This window comes from Poecile atricapillus, chromosome 29, assembly GCF_030490865.1.
Source record: "Poecile atricapillus isolate bPoeAtr1 chromosome 29, bPoeAtr1.hap1, whole genome shotgun sequence".
Lineage (NCBI taxonomy): Eukaryota > Metazoa > Chordata > Aves > Passeriformes > Paridae > Poecile > Poecile atricapillus.
Window position 1 is genome coordinate 5337595 of NC_081277.1, and position 9893 is coordinate 5347487.

Here is a 9893-nt window from a genome sequence, read left to right on the forward strand (position 1 = left end):
TTTTCAATTTTTGAAAGTTTTTTTATTGAGTGGTTTTAAGGTGATTTTTAGTAATTGATGGTATAATTTTATTTTGTTTGTAGTTGGTGTATAAAAACGTATATGTTCTATTTATTTAATGTTGTCTTTTTTAGTTTAGGTGTTGATGATAAGTTTGGATTTCTTTCTGTAGTGTGTTTCTTATTAGTTTTACTTCTGGGGACACAGGCATTTATATGGTGGATTTTTAGAGGTATATTTTTGGGGGTGATTTTTTTAACATTTTAGTAGTTTAGATCGATTTTTTATGTTTTTCATTAGGTATTATTTTTTTTATTGAGTATTGTAATTATGTATTAGTATAATGGTAGAGCTTTGGGGTTTTTTTTAACTATTGTTTAGGGTTAGTTGAATGGTTTTGAGTTCAGTGCATTGGTCTGATTATTTTTTAATAGTTGGTGTGATTTGTTGTGTGGAGTTCAGTAGGGTTGCTTTTTATTTACGTTTAACTTTGCTGATGTGATAAGAACTGTTAGTGACAGAGCATAGCATCTGTTTTTGCCGGTAGTCGGTTGTACGGTGTGGGTTTTGTTTGTGTTACCTGTTTTGGGTTTTTTTTTGTTAATGAGATTGAAGTTTTTATTTTGGGGTTGCGATTAAATTAAAAATTTTAGGGCAATTTAGATTTTTGACACGGATGCACTGTGATGAGAGTACATTAGTTGTTTTATGTGGTATTGGTTGTTTAGATAGGGGGAATATTTGTTTTGAAAATTTGTTTTGGTATTGTTAGTTGAAGTGTTTGGATGAGTTGTGTTTCAGTGTTGAATCTTTTTGAGGGGGTTCAGATTTTTTCTAGCTTAAGATTTTTTTTCCCTTAGTTGGTGGAGGTACTGAGATTTTATTGATGACATTGATGGGAATTTGATGCTGTTTGTTTTTTGGTTATTTTATTTTTAGGAATTTGATTTTTGCAGTAGGCCTGGAAGAATTCACTTTATTTCAAAACATACTAGTTTAATGATATAAAGGTTTCCATATTAACTCCTCAGTCTCTTAGATTTTTTTTCTTATTTAGTTTTTCCAGAATTTATTGATAATTTAGCAATCAAGCAGGGATGGCACCCCGTTCTTGAAAAGATGGCTATGGAAAAACCTGCGTCTAACAACACATACCTGACGGACGGCAACAATTTTGCTGTTATTACAGGGCCAAATTCGAGTGGCAAATCAACATCGGCATGGAATGCCGGAGGAGAGGAGTTTCTGGTGGGCTACCAGTGACATCTGATGGAGTGATTTTGTCTCTTTATGGACTTTTAGATTTGGGTTCTTTTTCCCTTTGAACTGAAGATTGATGAGAGGGAGGCAAGTTTTCTCTCGTTCGGTCTCAGTTGTTAATTTTTTGTTATCAGCATTACAAGGTACAAGGAGCTATGTACACTATGATAGAAAAGGGGTAAAATGGCTAACAAAGATCTTCTTCAAGGTCTTTTATATGTCCATTTACCCAATTAACAGGTGCCAACTAAATTATTTTTCTTAGTGACCCAATGACCCAACACCTGTGTGCTGCACTGTGACATTTTCTACCCAATTACCTACTACTACCCAAACACCCCTAGGAGAAGAACATGAAGAAGAATGAAGAAGGACAAGAGACAACACCCTAAATCCTCCATCTTGTCTCCTGTTCTCTAAACTACTTTTTCACCCAGTGATTTAAGAAACTTTCTAATCTACACATTTACACTTTTCCTATCTAACTTTAACATTTGTTTTCATGTGTCACCATGAAAACATGCACATGAATTTCATATTATATGAAATTCAGTGTTTCCTTGAATCCTAGAACTAAATATTAAAAACAAGGGCACACAGTCTGTATCTCAGACTCCAACATCCGCCCCTCTCTTTTTTAAAAAAAACCAAAAAAACAATAAAGAAAATCAACCTAAATCTTTTATTGGATTACTTTTCAAGAAGGGTTATTTTTCCTTCACTCATGTTTTAACAAATGAGGCTTTACAATATTCATTTTCCCACTTTTTCACACGAAACCCAAAGTTCATCGCTCTCGCACGCGGGATCAAAGGCGTTCAGCCGTCAACTGCGGTCTCGATACGGTTCACATCTGCGTGCTCGCTCTTCTGCTCTTTGGGCCGTCTGTTTGTCTCTGCAGCTGATGAGTTTCCAGGTTCTTCTCTAGGAAGTTACTTCTGCTTTAAACCTGTGAATACACAAACATACACTTTCCTCCAAATTATTAATTGAAATGAATTTTTTAATCTTTTTGCTTCTGAACTTTTGACCAGAACCAAAGAATTCTCTCTCAACTTTGCTTGAGTCTTGTTAGAACAATACCTGATAATTGATGGAACTGGCTTAGTAAAAGACTTGTTTAAAAAGGACCGTTCAAGAATTATTTGCAATAGATATAAGATCTTTACACTTTTTCCAAAAATTTAAGATTTATAAGGTTTTTATACTTCTGAGGCATAGCCTTGGTTCCCCCCCTTTTTTTGTAATTAAGTAAGGTATTTGGTTTTTTTGTTATGACAATGAAAAACCATCAAATTAAAACACTTGCACATGTATACACATATAGGAAATAACACTTTTACAGAAATCAAAAACTTATTAAGAAGATTCATAATTAATATTATGCAATATTAAACTTATCTGAATAATCTGTAATATGAATTACTAAATATATACTCTCATCCCAGAGTCTGTCACTGCTGATAAATCAACGGAAGATTGGAAAATCATGTCTGGATAACAATTCTCCAAGCCCGCTGTAAAATCCAGCTGCTATATTAATTCACTAATTGCCAAGTCCAATTGACCTGAGTATTGTTTTGATGCAGAAAACTTCTGGGTTTATTGGTAAATTCTCTATCCAGGTAAAGTCAAGGCTTGGCCAGAGCCTTAGGCCTCATCTGGAAAGATGTCTCTTAAGTAATTTTCAAAGCAAGGGGTTTAAAAATAGCAGCTATAAGATGCTTAAAACACAGCAAACTTTTAAAAGGCATTTGTATAAAACAATGATCAGATGTCTTAGGTAATTGACTAATTAAACTATTCAGTAGTTAATTTAATCTGAAGTTTCTTTCATAACCCTTGACTTTCAACCATGACACATTTTCTTAGAATTCTGGAAACTAAAATAATAAAGCTACATTGGATTAGGTAAATGCAAATCTTCTTAAACAAGGAAAAGAGTAAAAACCAAGACAAAAAAACTCTGTATAGAAGCAGCTGCATAACTTATTTACCAAGATGCATCTGTAGTGAGAAAACAAAAAAATCTCAAATGACACGTGTCTAAAAGGTAATTACACAAAGATATATTAAAATATGTATAAAGCTGCCTGTAAATACAATGACCCTTTATACACAAAGATATATTAAAATATGTATAAAGCTGCCTGTAAATACAATGACACTTTATACATAATGCTCATCATAGAAATCTATAAATTTACATTATAGAATGAATATGTCATCAGTGAGTGTCTGAGGAAATCAAGATAATAAATTTAAAATATTCACGTCTTAGTGACTAAAAATGAATTAAAGTGAAAAACTTTAAAATTTTTTGTAAATAACAATCACTAAGTTTTTTATGCAACTTTTAGAAAACTAAAACTGTAGAGATTATAACAAACAATAGAACTTCTAATGAAATCACGGGTGTCACAAATTGCATTCACCTCTATTCTTAAGCAGGTGTTCACCAGTGTTCTGTCACCACTGTTTCAGTTGTAATTATCTTCATCTCTATAGGAAAATAACTATGCATTTTAAACAAATGTCTTCAATAAAACATAAAGAAATTTAAATTTTAACTTGTTAAAAAATAATTATGATAAAAGAAAGTAACAAAACTTAACGTCAAAAAATACTAAAGTTATAACTTAAGTAAAAAACACTCAAACTTAAACATAGTGAAATTTAACTTTGCTTAATCTTATTAACACAATCTATATTAGATGAAAACACAACTTAATCTTACTCTGTTATTATAAAAAAAGGCAATTAAAAGTTTGGTATACACTTCTTTGAACACAATATAACAGGAATATTGATTCACTATAGAGATTATAGGGATGCAACAAATTCATCACCATTCTATGTTATCTGGTTTTGAGAATAACTTATAATAACTGCACATGTTATTAAAAATACCATTCGTAACAAGAATTTGCTTGGTATATGCTTAAATTTGTTAGGATTTTTAGAATTCAGTTTTACTAGAGAAAAAATACACCACCACAGATTTGGTAATTTGCGATTCAGCTTTTGTAGTACTTTTCAGAAACATTAAGTTTAACTTTTTAAACTAAAATCTAAAATCCAAATTGGTATATATGCTGTTATACAGGTTTGGTTTTGGTTTTTTTTTTTTTTATAACAAAAGGACTCACATTAAAATTTCTTTATTAAAATTGTAAAAAAAATACCAAGCAAATGGGTAATATATGGTTAATATAACTTTGAGATTACTGAAAACTGTATTGAACTAAATCTACAATACACTTATTCAAATGAAAGGTTAAAAATGAAAGAAACCTGTCATTAAATCCTTTTTCTGTAGGATTAATCATATGATTTTTCAACTTAATTTTAAAGAAATGCATCTTGTAGAAACTGACTGTAACTACAGTAATACTGCTTGATCACTCTGTATCATACAATACTACATTATCAGTAGATGTATAGAGAAGATAACATTTCCAAAACTTTCATGTATTGAGAATACTGAAACTGAAGAAAAATCTTTTAAATTTCTTGGGATGCATAAATATAATTTTCTATGTTATTCTGTAAAAACAAAACCAACAGATATCATTAGAAATACAACATCTATATGTATTCTATTATGCAACATTTTTAAACTTTTTGATCCATTTTTGAAGGCACTTCAATAAGGGCTTCTTTCTGAAGCTTGTGACTGCTATAATTTGCAGATAAGCCAGTAATGCATCTTACAGTGCTTTTGATTTTTACTTTTCAGCTATTTTTCTGAAACCATTCCAGAGATGCTGGAGTTTGTATTGACATGTCCGGATAACAAATTTCCAAGCCCACTGTAAAAATCCAGCTGCTATATTAATTCACTAATTGCCAAGTCAAATTGACCTGAGTGTTGTTTTGGTCCAGAAAACTTCTGGGTTTGTCAATTCTCTATCCAGGTAAAGTCAAGGCTTGGCCAGGGCCTACGGTTTGAACCGGAAAGATGCCTCTTAACTCATTTCCAAAGCAAGGTTCTCAATAGTAGCAGCTATGAGATGCTTACAGCACCGCAAACTGTTAAAATGCGTTTGTACAAAGCAAAGGATCAGAAGCCTCAGGTACCAGACCTTTAAACCTTTCAGCAGTCGGTTTAATCTGAAGCCTTTTCCATGGCAGCTGACCCTCAGCAATGGTACATCTTAAAATTCTGGAAACACTGAAAAATAAGAAAGCTATAACAAACAAAAACTGCAGAGATTGGAACAAGCAATAGAACTCCCGATGAAGTCAAGGGTGTCACAGACCGCATTCACTTCTATCCACAAGCAGGTGTTCATCAGCGTTCTATCACAGGTGTTTCAGTTGTAGTTATCTTCATCTCTCCAGGAAAATAACTATACTTTGCAGTTTAAACAAATGTCTTCAATAAAACATGAAGCAATTTGAATTTAAACAATATTTAAACATCAAAAAAATACCAAAGTTATAACTTAACTTAAAAACACTCAAACTTAAACCAAGTGAAATTTAACTTTGATGAATTCTATTAACACTTAATCTATATCAGATGAAAACACAACTCAATCTTACTCTATTATAAAAAAAAGGCAACTAAAAATTTGGTATATACTTTTTGAACACAATAGAACAGGAATATTGATTCACTATAGCGATTATAAGGACGCAACAAATATATAGCAATTCCCTGTTATCTGGCTTTGAGAATAACTCACAATAACTGCAGATGTTATTAAAAATACCCATTCGTAGCAAGAATTTGCTCGGCATACGCTTAAATTTGTTTGGATTTTTAGAACACAGTTTTACTAGATTAAGAAATACAATAAAAAAATACAGATTTGGCAAGTTGCTATTCAGCTGTTGCAGTACTTTTCAGAAACGTTAAGTCTAACTTTTTAACTAAAATCCAAAATGGTATATATACTGTTATACATGTTTTTTCTACCAAAAGGACTCACATTAAAATTATCTTACTAAAATTGTAAAAAAATACCAAGCAAATGGGTAATATGTGGTTAACATAACTTTGCAATTACTGAAAACTGTATTAATCTCAATCAACAATACACTTATTCAAATGAAATAAACCTGTCATTCAGTCCTTTTTCTGTAGGGTTAATCATATGATCTTTCAATCCAGTTTTAAAGAAGTGTGTCCTGCAGAAATTGACTGTAACTACAGTAATAATACTTGATGCTCACTCCATATCATACAATACTATATTATCAGTAGGTGTACAGAGAAGACAACATTTTCAAAACCTTCACGTATTAGGAATACTGAAACAGAACAAAAATCTTTTAAATTTCTTGGGATGCATAAGTATCATCATTTTCCATGTTGCTTTGTAAAAACAAAACCAGCAGATATTATTAGAAATACCACATTATATATATTTTTCTATAAAATATCTATAAACTTTTTGATCTATTTTTGAAGGCATTTCATTCAATAGAGACTTCTTTTTAAAACTCAGTCAAGATTACAACAATTTGCTGATTTACCAACAATACAATTTACAAAGCTTCCAATTTTTGAATTGTCCAATTAAAACTCTTTTTTTTTTTAATCCCTCTCCAAGATGTCCAGCTTTCTGTTGTTTCTCTTTTCTTTTGTCGCTCGCTTTCAGCGGTTTCACCGAAGTCGCCCGAGTTGTTTCTGCTGTGGTTTAAGAACGGCCCAAAAATACGCAGTTCTTGCATCTTTATACCTATTTTTACCCAATTAACAATAGACACGTATATTATTTTTCTTAATGACCCAATGACCCATCTCCTCTGTGATGCAGTACGGCATTTTCTGTCCCATCTCTTACTATTACCCAAAAACCTCCAGGAGAAGAACATGAAGAAAGAAGAAGGTAAACAGACAACACCATAAATCCTCCATCTTGTCTCCTGTTCTCTAAACTAACTTTTTCACCCAGTGATTTAAAAAAAACTTCCTAATCTACACACTTACACTTTCAGCTTTTCCTATCTAACTTTAACATTTGTTTTCATGTATCACCACAAAAACATGCTCATGAATTTCATATTATATGAAATTCAGTGTTTTTCTGGTTCTTATAACTAAGTATCAGAAACAAGGGCACGCACTCTGTATTCCAGAATCCAACACCACCCGCTCCTCCCCCAGCCGCAACGCCGTGGGTTTTGGCAGCCGCATCGTAAAATTTGTCGGCAGATCGTGGCGTCACTCGCTCCGTAACCGTTCACTCAGGGTTCCCTTACACAAACACACCGTGTGGCAGCAGCGAGTCGCTCTTCACAACGTAGAGATAAATTTGTACGCTTCCTTTTTTAAGCGATTGAATCGCCCACGAAACCGCTGCCCGAGATCGCCAAGTTTTGAGGCCTCTCCGGAGGAGCCGGAACTCTATAAGGACGGGGGCTCGCCGCGATAGACCGGCGGATTTGCGCACTCGCAAGGTAGCAAACCGGACTTTTATTTCAGCCAAAGCTCAATGCCACAGTCACAGAACTGTGTACGAATTTTGGCCAATAGTTGTTTACAAATTGTGTGAGACATATAATCAATTATATATTGAGATATGTCTAGTAGATGTATAACGTATTGTATGTGTATATGTGATGATTTCATTTTCATATCATGTCACTGAACAGTCAAGTTCATTGGACTGAAATCTGATTAGTTGCAGTTTAAAAGCTTGCTCCCCGCTCACGAGTCCTTTTTGATTTTTTTTTTTCTAAGGTATTTTATAGGCACCTCGGTTTCAACATTTTCCTTCCGAATCCACAAGGAACGAGAGCCATCGGGATTTGATCCAAAAACAACTTACAACTGATTTTGCGGTGAAACAAAGAAAAGCCACGAGCAACCAACTCACCGGAAACCTGTATCTTAAACAGAGAAACACAAAGGCTGCGATTTACCAAAATAAGGATATGATCTAGTATCAACATCTAACTGAGCTGGACAAAGACTCTTTAACATTTTAGGGTTCAAAAGTGTATGTTTAGTAACAGCTCTGGGCCAGTGCTGGTTCTCCCCTTAATACAGGTGAACACAGGCTTTTTATCTACAGAAATATCCAATACAAATGCCTATTCATAACTCAGTTGCCACCCATTCTCTGCTTCTTATGCTAATTAGGTAAAAAGCAATTAAGCATGCGTAGTTTGTTCTTTGAAATGGGTCGGTGGTCTTATTATGACAAGCGGTCACCAAAGGGAGGAGGGAATATATCTCTTCCTCTTCCTTACCTTTCTATCTTTTCAATGCAAAGTGGCAAATGAACCCTCGGCCGGGCTCCTAGTTTCATGTTTTCAATGAGTTTCTGATTTGCAATTGTCTTATGTTTCTGAAGTTCCTTACCAGATTCTTTGTTTCTCATTATAAGCTCAGCTGAACTAGCATAAAGTTGATGAACAATTAGTTATTAGCCAATCATTAACCTCTGATTTTTGCAAAGCCTTTCTATCTACTTTTAATTTTAACGAGGCCCATCTATTTATTTTAATTCAATTTAGCAAGGCTTATTATTAATTAAGGCCTCCACTTCTCTAAAACCTTAAATTCTTCTAAGTTTATGTCTGTTTCGATGCTGTTAGAGTTCAAAGTAATAAGGAAAAATGATGGGGAATTACTTGTCTCGGAACAAAGTACGACCCCGTCCCGTACTCTCAGCTCCCGCTCCCCTTCCGGCGTGGCTCTGACCCGGGCCAGACGTACCGCTCGGCGTCTCCTGACCTCACGGCATTCCTTCGCGGCCGCCGCACCCGGGTCCCCCGGTACGTCCCGCTCCGGCCGCCTTCCCCGAGCGGTCCCACGCGCAGCGGTGCAGAAAGGGTCGTTTGGAAAGCTCTAAGTGTTGTTTACATTCACAGGTAAAACTACAGAGACTTAAGCAACAGATGGATGCATAAAACAGTTATTACTCCTGAGCTTTCTCGTACCTTCCTTCGAAGCACCGGGGACTAGTCTCGTCTAGTCCTAAGCTAATCACCGGGCCTCCCCTGCCAGGACGGAAGGCTATCCCAGAGCCCACATCCGAATCTCAACTAACCCCACGTGACCTCGGCCGCAAGCGTCTCACGTGAGTAATTCCTTTAGGCCATAGTAACAAATACGTGGACAATATTTGTCGGTAAAATTATCGATGAAATGTGGGTTACTTCTCTGGAGACCTGAGGATTCACTTCTGCCTCTGGTCAGGATACAACAGAGAAGATCTGTGGTACAAATGGTCACAAGCGATCAAACAGGACATCCAGCTTCTCCTTGAACTTTGTGGAACAGGGTTGGCATCCAGCCTCGTCCTTAGACCGGGAAGCAGTTCCTAGAAATGGGAAACGGGAGGCAAGGAAGATTCAGGCTAAATATGGATTCAAACCGGACCGGGTGTTAGCGCAGGAAGAGACATTTTTCATCCAGACTGCCGAAATGAAGACCCGTAAAATCCTAGCTCTGCTTCGTGTTTCACGTACTTTTACGTGGTATTTACATTATCAGAAAAAATGAGCAAAGAATAAACACGACAGGTTCCCGTTATTGTCGCGCGAAGGCTTTTTTTAAAGGCCGCATACTCACCGTCTCTTTTTCACTCCAGGCTCGGCTTTTCCCCCGACGTCCGCCGCATCGGGCGTCGCGAGGACGGCCGGGTTCTTCAGCGGGGAGTCTCAGGAGCCGG

General features: G+C 35.4%; 1 long non-coding RNA gene across 1 annotated transcript; it reads right to left on the minus strand.

Moving 5' to 3' along the window:
• Nucleotides 1-1928: 1928 nt before the first annotated feature.
• LOC131589643 (uncharacterized) lies at nt 1929-3862 on the minus strand. Its single transcript, XR_009279806.1, has 2 exons — nt 3696-3862; nt 1929-2209 (listed from the first exon to the last, which is right to left on the minus strand). It is a non-coding gene; the product is annotated as an uncharacterized LOC131589643 (long non-coding RNA).
• Nucleotides 3863-9893: the final 6031 nt, after the last annotated feature.